Source organism: Scylla paramamosain, chromosome 16 (genome assembly GCF_035594125.1).
Source record: "Scylla paramamosain isolate STU-SP2022 chromosome 16, ASM3559412v1, whole genome shotgun sequence".
NCBI classification, from domain to species: Eukaryota; Metazoa; Arthropoda; class Malacostraca; order Decapoda; family Portunidae; genus Scylla; species Scylla paramamosain.
Genome location: NC_087166.1, coordinates 12,534,750 through 12,555,280, shown reverse-complemented (window position 1 = coordinate 12,555,280; position 20,531 = coordinate 12,534,750). Strand labels below are relative to the sequence as shown.

Here is a 20,531-nt window from a genome sequence, read left to right as displayed (position 1 = left end):
ATTACTGGATGAAGGACGGATGTTCGAGTAAGTGGGTGTATGGAGGAGTGGATTGGGGTAGGTAGCTAGATGGGTGGATTGATTGATTTGTGGATAGCAAAAATGTTGTGTAAATGGACAGGTGGATGGGTGAATGAATGGGTAGGGTGGATGGGTAGTTGGATGCGTGAATGGGAAGGTGTGTGAACTGACATGTGTATGGATATGTGGCTTGGTAGGTAGATGAGTGAGCATATGGATGGGTAAGTCAATGGGTGTGTGTATGAAGGTATGTGTGGATGGAACGGTGAGCGAACGAATGATTGGACAGGTGCATGAACGGATGAACAGGTTTTAGGTAGGTGTGTGAGTAGATGGGTGGATGGGATGGGTAGGTAGATGAGAGGGTGCATGTTGTGTGGATAGGTGGGTGGATGGAAGAGTGGGTGTGTTGGTGGACTGGTAGATGGTAAGTGAGTGAGTGGATGGGTGGATGACTGGATGGATTGATGGGATTCGGAAGTTGGATGGATAGATGGGTTTGTGGTTGAGTGTGTGAGTGGATTGGTGGACTGGTGGATGTGATTGAAAAAGTAGATGGATGGTTTGGTGAACATTGTGTTAGTGTGTGCGGATCCACATGCTGCCTTCACGAAGTCCAGACGTCTGGGTCTAGAGACATTTTGAGGACCAAGTGGTTTGGGCACCAAGTGTATCGAACACCAAACGTCCTGAGGCCTATTTGCACTCAGGCCGATCTGTCTTGAGGATCATCTGACCTGAGACCTGTATGACCTGAGTACCATCCGTCCCTCCTCGGAGTGAGAGAGAGAGAGAGAGAGAGAGAAAGAGAGGGATAAAGAGAGATAAAGCGAGAAGGAAAAATAGAGACATGCAAAGGGAGATGGACAGACATATAGAAGGAGACAGAGACATAGCAAGCAGGCAGACGAAGTGAAATGATGAGGAGTGAGAGAGGAAATGTCAGACATCTACTGAGAAAAAGACGAACTGTGCAATCCAATACAGGCAACACACGAGGGAATTGACAAAGCGAGGGAGCACGACGAGGGCGTGGCGAAAAAATAGACGGAAAAATAAATTGAAAGAAACGAGGAAAAAGAAGATAGGAATGACAACAACAGATACACAAGAAAGAAAACCAACTATCACTGGTGCTTCAACTCCTCCTCCTCCTCCTCCTCCTCCTCCTCCTCCTCCTCCTCCTACTACTACTACTACTACTACTATTACTACAACCTTATCACTCATTCATACCAAGACATATACAAAATTTCTGTAATGTCACTTGCTTTTTTTATTATTTTTATCTTTATTTTTTTCCTCACCCCGTGCTTGGGTGCGTTGTAGGCTTTTGCTAATTAACCCTCACCTCACCTTGACACCTGCAAAGAAACAGGTAACAGAATAGCACAGTTTCAGGTTTCCCCTTAAAGAATAAGCGGTGTGTGTGTGTGTGTGTGTGTGTGTGTGTGTGTGTGTGTGTGTGTGTGTGTTCATCCTTATTATTACATATTTATCATAATGAAAATATATACGTTATAAAAAAAACCCATTCGTATCTAATAAACATCTCATAAAACAACAACAATAATAAAAACAATAAAAATAATAATAAACTACTTGCAATTCCTATCATATCATCCAGTCCCCCATAATGAAAATAAAAAAATATATATATAAATAACACAAACTTCTTTAACATTCCCCTTAAACATCGTAACAGTATCGTAACGCACCACTAAACCCACAATATTTATCTTCATGCAACTACGATTCAACTCTGCTTATTTTCCAGGATACTTTTGACTTTTTTTTGTGTCCATTTATTTATATCGTAACCAGTAATCGATGAGTCTCGCCTGGGAGGCTCTGGGGTGTGCCTATGGGGGTGGGGGGAGTGGGGAGTGTATAGGGGTGCCTGGGATGGCTGGGAGGCACCACGACTCATCTCTTGACATTAATGGCCCGAGTTAATGGTTCATGAAATACCCAGACCAGTAAACCCACCTGCTTTTCCTTCCATTTCTCCCCTCCTTTCCCTTCCTTCCTCCTCCTCCTCCTCCTCCTCCTCCTCCTCCTCCAGCGCCATCTTTTTCCCCTTCATTCTCCTCGGCGTCTTCTCTCCATCACTTTCCTCTCCGTCTCACCTCGTTGCCATCTTCTCTCCCTCCCTCCCTTCCTCCCCTCTCTCTCTCTCTCTCTCTCTCTCTCTCTCTCTCTCTCTCTCTCTCTCTCTGTTTGCAGCGATAATTCCCTCATTTTCCCTTCATTGCTTCTCCTCCACACCATTTTCTCTTGTTTCCTGACACTTATTCTTACTGTCTTCCTCATTCTCGTCTTTATCACCTTCCTTCTGTTCCCTCACTTCGCCACTTGTTCTTCTTTACAATCCGTCATTTTCCTCCTTCCTCTCTTCTTTTATACTTTTATGATATGTTCATTGAGTTTTTTCTCTCTCTTTTCTTTCTTTCTTTCGTTTCTTTTTTTATAGTTCCTCTTCTTATGGTATTTATTTATTTGTTATTACGTTTTCTTTATCTTCGTCTCTCTCTCTCTCTCTCTCTCTCTCTCTCTCTCTCTCTCTCTCTCTCTCTCTCTCTCCATCCATCCCATTTCTTCTAATTCTTCACTGTTAAGCTGTAACCATTTTTCCTGTTTCCCTCTTCCCCATCCAGCGCAGCTTTCCTCCTCTCACACTCTCCCTCGCTCTCCCTCCCTCCACTCAGGCCTCCCGTCGCGCCTCACTCACTCTCCTTCCTCTTCCCGTCATTGCTTCCAGGCTCCTCCTCCCGTCCTAGTCTTCACGCTCCCGGGATCTTTAAGCGATGCGCAGCCACTAAAAAAAGGTTGTGTTTTCTAAGCCGGTGACCCACATTATTGATTCCTGTTTGTTTCAAGGTCACCAGAGAGAGAGAGAGAGAGAGAGAGAGAGAGAGAGAGAGAGAGAGAGAGAGAGAGAGAGAGAGAGAGAGAGAGAGAGAGAGAAGGACAGGTGGAGGGAAGGTTAGGTAGTTATTGAAGTGACCCCTGAAATACGCATGTAAAGAAAACAGGAAAAGAATGTTAAAGAAAATGGGCAAAGGGCAACATAACTAGAAAAAAGACCCTCTGAGGTGCCAGTCCCCTGTGAGGAGGCTCAGAAAAATTACATTGTGAAGTGTTTAAACGTATTGTATTCTTTATGTCATTAAATTCTTCTAATGTTATAAATGGACCTTTTTATTCATATTTTCGTAAACTCGTTTATTCTTTTACTTTAAATTATTGTCTTGTTAGCGTAATTGGTGGCACTGAAGTTATTTAATTACATAACAAGGGACTTTTCTCCTTTCGCAAACTCGTTCATTCTTAAAAAGTGAATTAACTCATTGTTCAAGTTACTTACGTGACTAAAATTATGAAATACCATGACAAGACCCTTTACATTTCATCCATCAGTCAAAATCATTCATGGATTTCAAATTAATGTATCGTTCGCTTTATGTCCAATACTAATGTCAGTAAACATCACAACAGCAGCATTTCTCTCCATTTAGCAAACCTATTCATTCTTGAACAACAAAAAACACGCATTAGTCGCGAAAATTGTCCATACTAAAGAAATTAAGCCCCACGGCAACAACTTTTTCGTCTCCCGCTCGCAAACACGTGTCGGATATTTGGAGGACGATTCTGACACACTCATTAATGGAATAAAAAGCAAATAAAGAAAAGAAAAACACGAATGCTGCGCGAGCTTAAATAAAACAGGGACATATTTTACTGATGTGGACGCGGGTGGAGGGGAGGGCGTGGAATGGGTGGAGAGGGATAGGTAAAGGGGAATGAGAACTGGAAACATAGTGGTGGGAAGTGGGGGGGGGGAGCTCGGTGTAACGCTCACATGTATAGGGGAATATTAAATGGCACCCAGAAGTAGGGAAATAGAACACGTGCAGTCTGTCCGCCCCAGAGAGTGAGGTTAATGAATTATTGTGATGAAAACTGTCCCCAAGGTTGGTGTCTGTCCGCCCACGCCTCTCCTTCACTATTCGCTTTCACCTGCTTGTTTGCTTGTTCACTCTCACCTGGGGACTAATTGTTGTTTACCTGCTGAATGCCTGAACACCTGACCTACCCTTATGTCTTTCAAATTTTATTCCTTCTCCTATTCCAACGTTTTATTGGTTTTCATTTTTTTCTTGTCTTTTCATCTATTTTCTTTTTGTATTCGCTTCCAAGCATCCATGATTGATCCTCATTTTCATCACTATCCCTCCCATTTTCCTACTCCTGCTTCTATTTTCTATTTGTTTTCCTTCCTTTTCTATCCTTTCCTTATTTTCATCCATTCCCTCTCCCTTTTCACCGACAAACATGAAATTTCACCATCACTTTCCTCAAATCTTCCTACTTCTATTCCTACTTGTTTTTTTTTCTTTTACTTTTATTTTCTTCCCTTTCCTATGTATTTCCATGTATATTCTCTCCCTATTCACTTTCCAACACCCAACCCTTACCCTCCCTTACCTCGCCTTCCTCACTTTCCTCACTTTCCCTAAAATATCACGTACCTTTCACCTTCCACACTTCCCCACGACCCCCATCCCTCCATACCTCATTCTTTACTTCCACTTTCCCTCCTCCTTCCTTTCTCTCCTATTCCTCCTACGTCATTTACCTCCACGAGAAACACCTACGTATCTTTCCCTTCCCTTCCCCTCCCTTCCCTCCTCCTGGCCTCCCTACATCCCTTCCATCTCTCATCTCTTTTCTGCCCGTCGGTGCCTCCCTCACCTTGCCTTCTCTCGTCGCCTCCTCCTGGCACATAATTTCTCCTTGAAGACCAACGACAGCCTTTATGTAGATCAGGTTCTGGCGGAGTGACGTTTGTATTCACAGCCTTCAGGAGGTGTCGGGAAAGAGAGAGAGAGGGAGAGGGAGAGAGGGAGAGGAGTCACTAAGGTTCGTGTTTCTTGGAATTTTTTTTTTCCATTGTCAGCACAAGAAAAGTTTCTCTCTTACTCTCATCTGTCTTACCGCAACCATCGAGAGAGAGAGAGAGAGAGAGAGAGAGGGGAGAAGGGGTGATGTGGTGATGTGTGGTGTTGAATAACCTCCATCTGGTCAGCTTGAATCCACAGTGGAAGCGTGGAGGCGTTGAATTGCGAGCTGGATGTGGATTATCTGAAGTAGGAGGTGGAGGTGGAAGTGGTGGTGGTGCTTGATGGTGGTGGTGGTGGTGGAGGAGAGAGAAAAAAAATCATAAGAGGTTTCGAAAATAAAATAATACAAAGGATGGAAAGAGAATAAGAAGATAAAGAGATGAAAAAGAGAAGCATAAGGGAAAGGGAAGGAAATAAGGAGAGAAAAGGCAAGAGATAGAGAGGAAGATATGATGGGAAATAAAAGAAAATAAGAAAGGTTAGGAGACAGAAGGAAGAGAGGAGAAAAAGAGGAGGAAACGAGGTCATGACATTGAGAGAGAGAGAGAGAGAGAGAGAGAGAGAGAGAGAGAGAGAGAGAGAGAGAGAGAGAGAGAGAGAGAGAGAGAGAGAGAGGGGTAAATAATTGATACCAGACACTGAAATATAACAACACTATCGTTAAAAGCATGTCAAGATAGATAGATAGATATATAGATAGATAGATAGATAGATAAATGGACTGATAAATAGATAGATTAATAAACAGGTAGACAGATAAACAAACAAACAGACAGAAAAGCAGACAAACACAGATAAACAAACAAAGACGAACAGCAACATAAACAGAAACAGACCGGCAGGCAGACAGACATATAGACAGACATGCAGATAGAAAACACAAATCCATACAGAAACGGACAGGCAGACAGACCACATAGAAAAATAGACAGACAGATAAACAGACAGATAAACAAACAGACAGACGAACAGACAGACAGACACATAAATGCATATAGATAAACAAAGACAAACAAAAAACAGACATGTAGACAAATAAACAGGTAGACAAACAAACAAACAGACAAACAGGCAGACAGAAAGGCATCATTTATTGACCTCACCTTACATGAACCAGTCTGAGAAGGAAGGTCACGTATAAATTGGCCGTGACCTTTCACCTTTCATATTTTTTTGTCCTTTCTCTTGGTGGTAGAAGTACGAGAGCGCTAGGTGACCTCGCGCCCCTAGGGGAGTTAGTTTCACCTGTGATTAATGCCCGCAAATGAACAGCAGGTGACCAAAAGTATAAAGGTGGACAGAGCTGGGTTAAAATAGCGGTGATGGTGGTGGTGGTGGTGGTGGTGGAGGTTGAGTGGTTGGTGACGGTGGTGACTATTGTGGTAATAGGAGTAGTGTTTAAAGTATGTATTAGTGGTGGTTGTGGCGAGTGTGGTAACAGGGACGAGGGTTAAGTATTGAGTGCTTGTTAAATGGTGATGATGGCGATGGTGGTGATGCTATGGTAACTAGTAGTGGTGATGACTCTTTGGGGTTAATAGTTGTGGTGAAGCCTTGGTAATGAAAATAAGGCAAGATAGTGATGAAAATGATGATAATGTAGGTGGTGATAGTGATGTGGATCGGCCAAGAAGATAGGGAGGGTAGTCAAAGAAATGGGCAGGGGGGGGGGAAGGTTACTGAAAGGGATAAGAGGGAATGGGGAGGCGAGGGGGATAAGTTGTCAATAAATAATAGTTTCTGATAAAGTTTGGCGGCTTTGTTTAAACGAATAGTGAAAGGTAAACACACACACACACACACACACACACACACACACACACTCTCTCTCTCTCTCTCTCTCTCTCTCTCTCTCTCTCTCTCTCTCTCTCTCTCTCTCTCTCTCTCTCTCTCTCTCTCTCTCTCTCTCTCTCTCTCTCTCTCTCTCACCGACTTTTCCCATTCCATGTGTCGTGTTGGTGTCTCTGGATTACCTGGTGGTCACGGATTCTTCTCTCTCTCTCTCTTTCTCTCTCTCTCTCTCTCCCTTTTTCTCTCTTTCTTATCTCACCTTCCTTTATTTTTCCTCTCTCCCCTCCTTCCCTTTTCTTTCTGTTCATTTTTCGTCTCCTTCCCCTTGTGCAACCTCTCTCTCTCTCTCTCTCTCTCTCTCTCTCTCTCTCTCTCTCTCTCTCTCTCTCTCTCTCTCTCTCTCTCTCTCTCTCTCTCTCTCGTTCATTCTCTCTCTTTTATGTCCCACGCCCTTGCCATTTCTCTTTCGCCCTCAGGTACTTCGAGAGACTTTATCTACTTAACGGGCGTTTTTTAATGTAATTTACATCTTCTCTCCTTCCTCCTCCTCCTCCTCCTCCTCCTCCTCCTCAACGTCATCAGCTCCTTTTTCTTCTTCCTCTTCCCCCATTTCCATTACTCACACTAATTCCTCTTTCATATCCACTCTCTCTCTCTCTCTCTCTCTCTCTCTCTCTCTCTCTCTCTCTCTCTCTCTCTCTCTCTCTCTCTCTCTCTCTCTCTCTCTCTCTCTCTATATATATATATATATATATATATATATATATATATATATATATATATATATATATATATATATAATTTTTTTTTTTCTCTCACCTAATATATATTCCACCCCAACACTTTCATACTCATTCCAACTCTTTGTGTCTGGCTGGTCGGCTGTCTGCTTGTCTGTTTGTCTGTCTGTCTGTCTGCCCGCCTATTTATATGTCTGTCTGTCTCCCTCAACAAGAAGTAATCAATTTCAAATCTTCACTGTAGCGATGAAATGTGTTAGCTCCGTACAGAGGCAGCACTGGCGAGGCGTAAAGGCGGCGGGAGGCGCGTACCCTGGCCTGTCCTGGCGGCACTGGGGTTGAATGGCGCCTGGACACTTGCCGCCCGTCCCTGTCACCGTGAAGGCCTTAGCGAGGACGGTGGTGGCGGTGGTGGTGGTGGTGGTGGTGGTGGTGGTGGTGGAAGGCTTTTGGTGACAGCTGGCGACACCTCGGAACAAGCTGGAGGGAGTGGTTGGGGAGTGGTTGGACAGCACTGCTCCCCCGCTGTCCCAAAGTCCTGTCAGGCGCTGCACGTGCTTCACATTGCCCCCGAGCTGCACTGCGAGGGAGCTGTCACCTCGCCGATGCGCCAAGTTGTTCATGACAAGGCGAAGTTACTTGGTGGTGGTGTTGATGTTTTCGTTGGTGTCAGTCTAGAAAGGAGTTCAGTTCATCTCTGCGCTTCTCCCTTCAAAGTAGCATAAGAGTGTGCATTTAACTTTGCATCGGAGGCGTAGCACATAAAAGGACAAATCTCTCAAGTACGATCCAAATTTCAGGTTGTTAGTTACGAATCAGTAATAAATTTAAAGGAATATTCAACAAATGTATGGATGAGGATGACAGTGAAAATAGGTAGACATCTGTATAAGGACTGCCACGTGTAAGTCTGATGTCTTTTTGTAGCTTTCCATTTCTCCTTATATTCTAATACTCTCACGTCACCTGGCATTCAAATTTAAGGCTTTACTCTTACCTAGTGACATTCAAGGAGACGTCTCGCGTATGACACAGAAAGTAAAGATAGAAAGGTAGCTTGGAAACTTCACACCACATAGAGGACTGTACGTAGTGTTGTCTGTGGGGAGATTGCGTGGCGTGGCGCGGAGTGACGCTGCGTGGATTGGTTGGGCGTGTGTTTTCCATGAGGTAATGTTTCGTTGATGTTTAGTCTACGTTTGATTCATTATGTTACTCACTGAACCTGCGGGAAAGGGAACGGTCGTCTGCATAGGTACTAGATAACTATTGTGAATCTCTCCCCCCCCCCCCCTCTCTCTCTCTCTCTCTCTCTCTCTCTCTCTCTCTCTCTCTCTCTCTCTCTCTCTCTCACCTTTATCCTGAGAAATTATTGATATAGGTAATAGTTTGAATAATTTATCCTCACCTGTTTCTTAAAATCCCAGGTGAATCAAAGAAGGTAAGAGAGAGAGAGAGAGAGAGAGAGAGAGAGAGAGAGAGAGAGAGAGAGAGAGAGAGAGAGAGAGAGAGAGAGAGAGAGAGAGAGTATTGCTTCACTTATCATGGGCGGAAAAAGAAAGAAAACGAAAAAGGAAACTGAAATAAGAAAATATAGAAAGAATAGGTTGTAAATTCTCTCTCTCTCTCTCTCTCTCTCTCTCTCTCTCTCTCTCTCTCTCTCTCTCTCTCTCTCTCTCTCTCTCTCTCTCTCTCTCTCTCTCTCCAATAGGCTTATACACATCCATAATAAGCTTCTGAACCATGTATTACTTGTAGAGAGACTGCCACGCTTTCCGGTTCAGAACTAGTAGTCATAAGGATTGAGAGTTAACTTTAAACCTTTGAGCTTTTAAAAGGAAGGGAACGTAAGGTTTCTGCGACCTGACATATATGGTGAAGTGAGGTTATTTATTTATTATCATTTACTTTTCTACTTTTTTGTGCTAGAGTAAAGATTTTTTTTTAAAGAGCTGCTAGTGTTATTATTTTTTTTTCCCCTTTCTGGTACTATTCTATTGTTATTGCTGTTTTTCTACTACTATTATTTGTTTACTACTACTACTACTACTACTACTACTACTACTACTACTACCAACACTATTTCCCTCACCACAACCAATATCACCACCACTTCTTTCACTCTCCTCTCCGTTCTCGTGCCACCAGAAAGAAAAGACAACACAGGTTAATCAGTAACCAAACCTTCCTTCACTGTCGACTCATAAACTCCTAGACACAGAGGTAAAATATAATCCACTCCCACTAGTGACGTCTTTCGTAAAGCCAGCACAAGGACGGCCAATCAGGCGGAGCAGGCGGTACAAGAAGAAAATCCGTATATAATCACTGACGAGTCTTTCTAAATAATTTCTCACCCTGCTGCCCCGCTGTACGCACCTCGCAAAGATGCACCGCCAGGTTGTTTTCCTTACTGAATCGAGACATACTAATGGGAACGAAAACAATGGTGCAGTAGTGGGGCTTCTCAATAAACACAGATTCATTTTTTTTATACTTTGTTGAAGCCATAAGGCAGTTGTGTGAGTGAGCGGACCGTCGTTGTGACAGTTGTTGTTGTTGTTGTTGATGTTGTTTGATTAAATGTTACTGATATTTAAAACCTGTTATTGTTTTTGTTTGTGGTAGTAGCGGTAGTAGTGGTGGTAGTGGTGGTGGTAGTAGTTGTTGTTGTTGTTGTTGGTGTTGGTGTTGGTGTTGGTGTTATTGTTAGTGGTAGTAGTAGTAGTAGTAGTAGTAGTAGTAATTATTGTTATTTATTATTATTATTATTATTATTATTATTATTATTATTATTATTATTATTATTATTATTATTATTATTATTATTATTATTATTATTATTACTATTATTATTGTTATTATTATTATTATTATTATTATTATTATTATTATTATTATTATTATTATTATTATTATCATCAACATCATCATATCTTTTTTTCTTTTCTGTAAGTGAATTTATATTAGTTATTCAATTGTTTATTTATTTAATTACTTATTTGTTTATTTATTATGTAATGAATTTCTTCCTACAAATTAGAATTATACAAAACTACGATTATTTTATTTGCATTCATCTATCCACCGGCTCACACTCGCTCACTCACCTAGCTCCATTAGCCCACCCTTCCAGCCAGCCAATCAACCACATCCACCCATCCACCCACCGTACACTACCAGCACTACCAAGATGCAAGCGAGCTCAGTAAGCACCAGACAGAGAGGAGAGCAGATGTACGCTCCTTCAGTCTTCAAAGCCTCCTATTCAGAAACGCTTTGTTCTCTCACCACGACCATTTTCAAAGGCCACAGAGAAGATTAGCCTGGTTCTCAACAGTGTCTCTCTAGCTGATAAACTAGTAATCATGTTAATCTATCACTTGAACCGTAAAAAACACTCGTAAAAACCTGTGCAATCTTAACTAGAGCTTTTTGAAAGTAGTGGAGGTGTGGCGCAGGGAAGAGTGTTTAAGAATATGGTCGAAAAAAGGTAAATATTATCAGATTTACTCTTGAGTTACTGCGAATGAAGTGACCAGGAGGAGGAGAAGGAAGAGGAAGAGGAGGAGGAGGTGAAGGTGATAAATAGCTAAAAGGAGAAAAGGGACAGCTTGCCGAGGGAACTTGAGCAATTAGGACGATGAATGGATCTGCGTCTCTCCTGCTACGAATCATAAACAAAAGACGCTCGTCCACCTCTTCATGCCCCCTCGTCACTCGGAGGAGGAGGAGGAGGAGGAGGAGGAGGAGGAGGAGGAGGAGGAGGAGGAGGAGGAGAGGCAAGAGGAGGAGGACAAGAACAAGAAGAGAAAAAAATGAGAGAGGGGAAAGGAAAGTGTCGCAGTAAGAGAGAGAGAGATAAGAGGAGAGAAAAAAAAAAAGACAACGAGGAGGCGAGAGTGTGGATTGAAAAGAAAGAGCAAGAGGAGGAGGAGGGAGATCTGAATGCCTCTTAGCAAACCCTTAACGAGACCAGGAAGTGTTGCGGATTAGCACGAGCACCAGGACTCATACTAAATGCATCACAGGATTTTTATGATGTCTTTAAACTTTTTTTTTCAATTCTTTATCTTCATCTTTCCTCCTCGTTATCTCCTCTTGTTCGTGTTTTTGTTCTTATCATCACCCTTTACTTCTTCGTGTCTGTTTGTGTTTATCACTATATTATGTTTTTTTTTTTTCTCTCTCTCTCTCTTAACCCTTTTTTTTATCTTTATCTTCCCTCTTCGTTGTCTTCCCTTGTTTTTTGTTCTTCTTATCATCATCCTTTACTTGTTCGTGTCTATTCGGTTTTATTTTGTATTTCTTTCTTCTCATCCCCTCTCTCCTTGTTTTCTTCCTTCTTGTTCTTGTTCTTATCCTTTCCATGTTTGTATCTATTCGTCTTTATTCTTGTATTTCTTCCTTGTCATCCCTTCTCTCCTCCTTGTCCTCTTCCTCTTTTCTTGTTCTTGCTCTTATCATCTTTTACTTCCTATTTGCCTGTGTCCTTGTATTTCTTCCTATCTCTTCACTTCCTCGTCATTGTGTTCTTTCTTCCTCCTTCGTCTTGTCATCATTATTCTCTCTTCCTTCTCATCCTTTTCATATTTATCCTTGTATTAAATCTCGTTCCGTCTCTTCCTCTTTCTCATTCTTCTCATCCTCTTCATGGTCTTCCGTATTGTCACCTCTCCTTCTCCATGTTTCTCCCAACTTATTGAAATATCACCTTTACTCTTTCCAGTGTGTGATCTCTCGAGTTCACGTTGGCAAACTGGACTGAACAGAGCACGAAGACGGACACAAGATTCCAGCAGGACCAGGAATGTGAGTACAGTCTGATATTTCTCTAATGAATTGAAAAGTAGTCTCAGAATTCTTTTTTCTTTTTTACTTAGTCCCCATAAAAAAATAAAAGAAAATTATCCAAACAGAAAACGGAGGTACTAAATTTTGATTCTTTTTAATAGAAACACGCTCTAGTGGACATTACCGGAGTTTTCAAGCATGTTTTTAAATACAGTGAGAGTTTAGCAAGATATCTGCATTAGTAATGGAAAAAAAAAACACGTGAGAACTAAACTAATCATCTATATGGCCGGGAGGAGAGAGAAAAAGAGGAGGGGAGAGAGAGGTGTAGTTAGATGAATGGAATGAGGCATGACTTAGTACCCCCTCAAAAAATGGAAAGAAAATGGTCTAAACAGAAAACGTGAAGTATACCTTTTGTGGACGTTACTTGTGTTTTCAAGGATGTTTTCATAGTGACAATTTAACAAGAAATCTACATTAAAAGTAAAAAAAAAAAAAAAAAAACTGAAAACCAGCCTGGCAGAGAGATAGAGACACAAAGAGAAATAATTGGGTGAAGACAAGCGCCTTCACATGAATACAGTGACAGTTTAACAAAAAAAATCTACATCAACGACAAGAACAGCACTTAAGAACACTACTAACCATCTGTATAGCCTGGAAGAGAGAGATAGAGAGAGAGAGAGAGGCAGAAACAGAGACACAGCAGAGAGTTGAGCGTAGACATGACGGGCCCAGGAATAGGAAGTCAAGGCTATACGGATTGTGCGTCAGAGAGGAGGAGAGGAGGAGAGGCAGCGCTGTGTTATGCGGCAGCGAGCAGGAGGCGTGAGACAGGTGACGCCTTTGTCCCGGGCATTCAGAGGCGGCGGAGTGCTCAGCTTGTTGTCAAATGTGATGCTGAATAATTCGGTGTATTGAATTGTGCAAAGAAGACAAGATGGCAGGAGGCGGAGACAGGACGAGCAGGGGGTGGAGGAGAGAGGGATGGGAGAGGGAAGAAGAACAAGAAGACGAGAAGAGAAGGATAGAGGAGGGATGCCGTGGTGACAAGAAGAGGTGAAGAAAGAGAGAATGAGATAAAGGAAGGAGACAGGAGGTGGAATAGGAGAGAAAGGGTAGAAGAGGGATAAAAGATGAGAGAGGAATGAGGGACGTAGGTGGTAAGAAGAAGAGGTGGAGGAGGAAGGAGAGGAAAGACAGGCAGAGGGGAAGTAGGTGGAGACAAGAGGAGGTGGAGGAGAAGAGAAAGAGAGAAAGAAGATAGACTAGAGGAGATGGAAGATGATAGAAGGATGGAATAAGGATATTGAAAGAGAACAGGAGGTGGAGGAGAAGAGAAGGATGGAATAAAGATGCAAAAAGAAGACAAGATAAGACCGTAGATAGGAGAGGTGGATGAGAGACTGACAGATTAGAATAGCAGAAGTAAAGAAGAGATGCAGAGGACAATAGATAACATTACGAAGGAGATGAAGAAGAGAAGGAAAGGACACGTGAAGAAAAAAATAGCTACGTAAGAAGACAGAAGATGACTATATAAAAAGAAAAAAGAGAATAAGAAGAGGAGAAAGACTGATATAGATAAAAGTTAGAAAAAAACAAAAAAAATATATAAAGAAAGGGTAAATTGATACACAGAGAGAGAGAGAGAGAGAGAGAGAGAGAGAGAGAGAGAGAGAGAGAGAGAGAGAGAGAGAGAGAGAGAGAGAGAGAGAAGAACAGGTAAAGGAGTGATGAATAAAGCAGTAATGGAGAGAGAAGGTGCAGGAAGGAAGAGGAAGAAACAAAGGAAGAAGAGGTAGTATGGATGTTTATAAATGACCTATCTGTGTTTACTGTGTAGATAAACGGTTACGTAAGAGGAGTTAGAAGAGGAAGAGGAGGAGGAAAACAACGATAATTAGAGGAAAAACGAGGTGATACAGGGAAGCATGAGGAGGTGTAGAAGAAAGAGAACAGAACAGGAAGTGGGGAAAAAAAGAAATAAGAGGAGGAGGAGGAGGAGGAGGTGAAGATGATCAGGTGGAGATGAATGAAGTGGAAGAGGGAAGAGATCACGGGAGGTAAAGAATGTGGATTTTTCCATGCGTGTAGATGAGAGAGAGAGAGAGAGAGAGAGAGAGAGAGAGAGAGAGAGAGAGAGAGAGAGAGAGAGAGAGAGAGAGCCTTCTGGGAGAGTGAGTCCTGCACGCTGTTAGTAATGGAGATGAAGAATTAACCTTGCTCTCTCTCTCTCTCTCTCTCTCTCTCTCTCTCTCTCTCTCTCTCTCTCTCTCTCTCTCTCTCTCTCTCTGTCAGAAGAAGAAAAAACATGGATACTGAAAATACATGAAAAATGGACGAAATGAACAATGCCTACACACACACACACACACACACACACACACACACACACACACACACACACACACACACACACACACACACACACACACACACACACACACACACACACACACACACACACACACACACACACACACACACACACACACACATGCCTTTGTTTAGTCGTTTTTAATGTTCCATATTAGTGTGGATGGAGAAAATCTTGTTAAAAATTACCCCTCTCTCTCTCTCTCTCTCTCTCTCTCTCTCTCTCTCTCTCTCTCTCTCTCTCTCTCTCTCTCTCTCTCTCTCTCTCTCTCTCTCTCTCTCTCTCGCACACATTCCTTCATTAAGCTTTCTGCATTTCTTAATTTTTTGGCCTAACTTTTCCCTCCCATCCTCTTACTTCCTCCTCCTCCTCCTCCTCCTCCTCCTCCTCCTTCTTCTTCTTCTTCTTATTTCCTTTCCTCCTATGCCGTAATCCTTCTCAGAAACCATAGGACACCTTCTTATGTAGATGAGATCCTACTGAAGAGAGAGAGAGAGAGAGAGAGAGAGAGAGAGAGAGAGAGAGAGAGAGAGAGAGAGAGAGAGGAGAATAAACACAGATTCTGGTAAAGTTTTACAAGTGCAGTGTGTGTGTGTGTGTGTGTGTGTGTGTGTGTGTGTGTGTGTGTGTGTGTGTGTGCGTGGGTAGATGAGATTGAGAGGCTGTGGGTTGTTATTAGAGCCACAAATCCATGAGACAGGTAAACATGTGGGGGGAAAAAAGTGTTATTCATACCTGAGTAGGAGAAAAGCAGGTTGAAAGTCAGAATGGGAAAGGTGAAGTGGAAAAGATATACCAGGAGTTTTACCTGGAGGAATAAAAAAATAAGGGAGGAGGAGGAGGAGGAGAAGGGGGAAGTGTAGGAGATAAAAAGAGAGGGTGAGAAGAAAAAAAATGATGTGGAGAGGAGAGGAAAGCAGCAAGCGAGAGATGAAACAGGAGAAAGAAAAGCTAGATAAGAAGTGGATGGGTACGATTAAGTGAAGGAAAGAATAAAGGAGAAGGAGGAAGAGGAAGAGGAGGAAGGAAAAGAAGATTGAGGTAAAGATTAGGATAAGGACGAAGGATGAATAGTAATATGAGATAAAGAGAAAGAGACAAAAAAACGAGATTATATAAGCAAAAAGAAGAAAAAAAGAGGAACAACTGAGAGAGAGAGAGAGAGAGAGAGAGAGAGAGAGAGAGAGAGAGAGAGAGAGAGAGAGAGAGAGAGAGAAAGAAGATGCAAGACGTGAAGAATTATTTGTTTGAGGAACTTGAGGCTATTATAAGTTTCAGTTTCAGGATCAAAGACTTTCAGACAGCTGTAAAATATTAGGTGGAGGTAACCTTGTCGTGTTCCCTCCCTATGTCGCCTTGTGCAAGGTTGAAGAGGAGACGAGGAGACGAGGAGATGAGGGAGGGAAAGCAGTGAGGCGTGAAGCACCCAACATGAAGGAGATGGGAGGGAAAAGGAGGAATTGAGAGAAGTAGGGTAGACGATGAAGATAAAAGATTAAACAGCGAGAGAGGTAAAAATGAAATGCAATGATACACCAAACAGGAAAGAAGGAAGAAGAGGAAAAAGGAGAAGGAGAAAAGGAGGAAGTGAGAGAAGTAGGGTAGAGAATAAAGATAGAAGAGTATAGTGATGAGATTAAAAATGAAATGCATTGATACACCAAGTAGAAAAGAGGGAAGAAAACGAGGAGAGAAGTCAGGAAAGTTAAATGTAAAGTAGTACAATACAAAATTAAAAAAAGTGAAGAATTAGTAGATAGGAATGAAAAAGGAGATACACTGATACACCAAATAGAGAGAGAGAAAAAAAAAGGAAGGAGACGAATGAAAGATTGAGAGAAATAAGATGATTAAGAATAAAAGAGGAATATGCAGTGAAAAATAAATGTGCCAAATAGAAAGAAAGAGATGGAAAGAATACAGGAGTGAGAGAAGGAAAGTGAAGAGAGAGACAGGCAGTGAAAGAAGTAGGTGCAAAATGTGACAGTAATAGGAGAGGAAGGAAGGAAGGAAGAGAGATAGGAGGAGAAACAAACGAAAAGTTATGAGATAATTGATTTTGTAATGGAGTAAGTTAAATTAGATAGTTTAAGACAATGATTCATGGCTTTAAAAGAAGAAGAAAAATAAAGGAAACCCGTAATATTTCTGTAAACGATGTAAATTTAAATACTAACTGATAATATTAACACTCAGTAAACAAACGAACGAAGCAGATTCAATAAAATTACAGAAGAATAGAAGAAAATCAAATTAAAACCTTTGAGAGGAAAACTATTTGAGAAAACAATAAAACATAAAGAGTTTAAACATTTCTGGAACATTTAGCTTTATTTTGTGATTTAATCTCCAAAATACTTGAGTAGCTCCCCCTCCCTCGCCCATTTCTTTCCCCACTTCCCCACTACCTTCGTTTCCTTTTGACCGAGAAAGAGAAGGGAGAAGAAGAGAAAAAAAGAGGAGGAAGGAATGAAAGCAAAAAGTGGAAAAATTTTAAAGTGAAAATTTGAGTAAAATCAAATAAATAAATCACACACAAAAAGCACAAAAACTACTTAAAAGATCTTTAAAGAAAACTGGAAAAAATAAATAAATAAAGCAATTGAAAGTGCAAATAAGATTAAAACAAAATAACAAAACAAAAATCTGAGAAAAACTGAAAAAAAAGAGGAATATAAAAGATGCGGAAGATCAAGAATAAAAGCTCGCATAAAGAATAATTGTAATAGAGGAAGAGGAGGAGGAGGGAGAGGGAAACAGAGAGGGATAGAGGGGATGGATAGGGATAGGAGGAGGGACACAAGGAAGAGGAAGGGAAGCTATCTAGTTTTGTGACATTATAAAAGACTTCACAGCCCTATTATCGACCGTAAAAATGCTCACAAAGAGACACTCTTATGCTTAAGGAAAACGGAGACCCATTTTTAAGAGGCAGACTTTAGGAAATGAGAAGAGAGGGAGACTTTGACGAGGAAAAGATAGGCATGTGTGGGAGTGTATAGGCGTGGGCGTTTGTGTCCTGGTGGCCAATCGTGGGCGGCAACTGAGGTCCTTAGTGATGCCTTCAGTTCGTTGTGAGTGAGTGTAGGACTGTCTTGAAGGATGTATTGAGAGGGAGAGAGAGGGAGAGAGGCTGAGAAAGGAAGAGAATATAGGAGAGAGGTTCGGGTGAGAGGAAGGTGATAGATGTGAATAGGGTGATGAGGAGGCTTAAGGAGTGATGGAGGGATGAAGAGGTGAGGAGAGGCTGCAAGAAGAGAGCAATGGAGAATAGTGGAGAAATACAGAGAAAAGTGAAATACAAAGGATGAAATGTTGAGGAATACAGGGAAGATTGAAAAAAATGAACATATAAAAGGTGAAGGAAGGGGGAAGAGGAGGAAGAGGAGGCTTCAGGTAAAAGGACAGTGATTACCTGAGTGTAATACAGGGAAGAGGAAACACCTGAGGGAAGATAATGAAATGTTACCTGAGAGTTTTATGAATGTGAATTATCAAGAGTGTTTTAGTGGTAATAGTAGTTACAGAAGCATAAGTGATAATACTAGAAGTAGTGGTAGTAGTGGTAGTAGTAGTAAGAGGAGGAGGAGGAGGAGGAGGAGGAGGAGGAGGAGGAGGAGGAGGAGGAGGAGGAGTACATAAACTAATCCGAAGAAAAAAACACACAAAAAAAAAGAAAAATGCAATATTAATAAAAGAAAAACACTCGTTACCAAGAAAATTTTAAATCGAACTTCAGATCAAACAGAAAAAAGCTCCACTCTATTGAAGGGAATAAATAAAATCAGCACCAGCACACCTAAAAACACACCTGCTTACGACTGCTGCTCTTCCCCAGGTGTGCAAGAACTCACCTGGTTGGGCTTTACCTGGCGCCTCATCAGCTCAAGTGCTTCGGCTTTCTTTAATTCGATTTCTTCACCTGATTCCTGCTGCCTTGAAGGATGAGAGAGAGAGAGAGAGAGAGAGAGAGAGAGAGAGAGAGAGAGAGAGAGAGAGAGAGAGAGAGAGAGACATACGAGTATAGATGGAGACGAAGATGCACAAAATATGAGTCTTATAAAAAATAGTTTGATTTAGGAAGAAAAATAAACAGATGCCAGATAACACACACACACACACACACACACACACACACACACACACACACACACACACACACACACACACACACACACTTCAGATACTCGAAAATTAGGTCAATATGCCAGGTGTTGGTACAAGGGTCTTACTGAGGGGGAGGGAGATGGGGGATCCCTCCCTCTCCCCTTCCGCCTCCCCCCACCAGTGACAGAGACTTCAAGGGTTCTGGAGGCAGTGTTGATCCTCTGTATGCTGTGTGAGATAGTCCACGACTCTCTCTCTCTCTCTCTCTCTCTCTCTCTCTCTCTCTCTCTCTCTCTCTCTCTCTCTGGTTTGGCGTGTCCTCGTCTTTTGGTTCATTTTCTTTCACTGCTATTTGAAGAAGGGAAGGAGAGGGAGAGGTGAAAGGAATGAAGCGAGGGAAGAGCGAGGAGGAGGAGGAGGAGGAGGAGGAGGAGGAGGAGGAGAGATGTCCCAGGAGACGCCACAATGAGATAAAAGAATAACCTACTCTCCCTCCATCTCTCCATTCCCTGCCTTTCCTTTCCTCTCCTCCTCCTCCTCCTCCTCCTCCTCCTCCTCCTCCTCCTCCTCCTCCTCCTCCTCCTCTTCTCTAGGGAATCATACTGTTTATACAACTTTAACCCACCACAGACTTTCACCCCCACTCTTCCTCCTCCTCCTCCTCCTCCTCCTCCTCCTCCTCCTCCTTCAGAAAGCTCTCAGCACCCACACGTCCCGATGACCTTCCGCCTCTTACTCCTCCCGAAGGCGCTGACGAAGTAAAAGTCCTGTGGTGATGAATTTTTTTTTATATGTATTTTAATTTCTGTACTTGTATTAAGAGTGTGTGTGTGTGTGTGTGTGTGTGTGTGTGTGTGTGTGTGTGTGTGTGTGTGTGTGTGTGTGTGTGTGTGTGTGTGTGTGTGTGTGTGTAAGAACTAGACTTTCAGCTTTATGTTTTTTTAATTGCATGAATGAGTTTGCATGTATGTTACTTTTTCACAGCCTTTATTCATTTGGAAATCACACCTAAATTGGATTCTCTAAAATTGTGTGTAGATTACAAAAAAAAAAAAAGTTACATTTAGAAATGACGATTTTTTTTTTTTTTAGTTTACCGTAAAAATATAAGGAAAACTGATCCTCATGCCTCATTTTCACTGTCATCATTTTCAGATACTTTTTAATTCAAACTTCTTGCGTTTTTTCTTATACAGGCGGAAGTTTGCTGCTTTCTTAAAATATTTTTTTTCTTATATATATATATATATATATATATATATATATATATATATATATATATATATATATATATATATATATATATATATATATATATATATATATATATATATATATATATATTCTTTTTTTTAAGTATTTAGTTTTCGTTATTTATCATTGTTCCCAGTCTTCTTCTGCACAGTTCTTCTTATGTTTATTCTGTTTTATCTATTTATTTACTTTTCAATGGTCAGGGACTCCAAAACTATATGTAAAAGAGAATTAAACATAGAATTCTACACCACACCTAAATCTGACACACACCACATACCACACTCCACAGAACTACAGGCACTTTGAATACGAGAACAAGGAGGAGGAGAAGGTCAAGGAGGAATATGTAGAAAAACCTGTACTAGAACCAGAGGAAGCGTGCGCGTCAGAGTTTGGGAACAGAAGTGACGAAAAGGAGGAGGAAGAATATGTAGAAAAACCAGTGCTAGAACCAGAAGGGTAGAAGTTGGAGTTAGTTTTAGAGGTACAGAAGTCACGAAGAAGAGAATGGGTATGCAGGAGGAGGAGAAC

At 41.6% G+C, this 20,531-nt stretch overlaps 1 long non-coding RNA gene across 4 annotated transcripts in view; it reads left to right on the top strand.

The window, feature by feature from the left end:
- Window positions 1-20,531, top strand: part of LOC135108060 (uncharacterized) — a 122,030-nt gene that overhangs the window by 31,789 nt on the left and 69,710 nt on the right. For all 4 annotated transcript variants that reach the window (XR_010272127.1, XR_010272128.1, XR_010272125.1 and 1 more), the window contains exon 2: window positions 12,189-12,271. This is a non-coding gene — a long non-coding RNA (uncharacterized LOC135108060). The remainder of the gene's footprint in view (window positions 1-12,188; window positions 12,272-20,531) is intronic.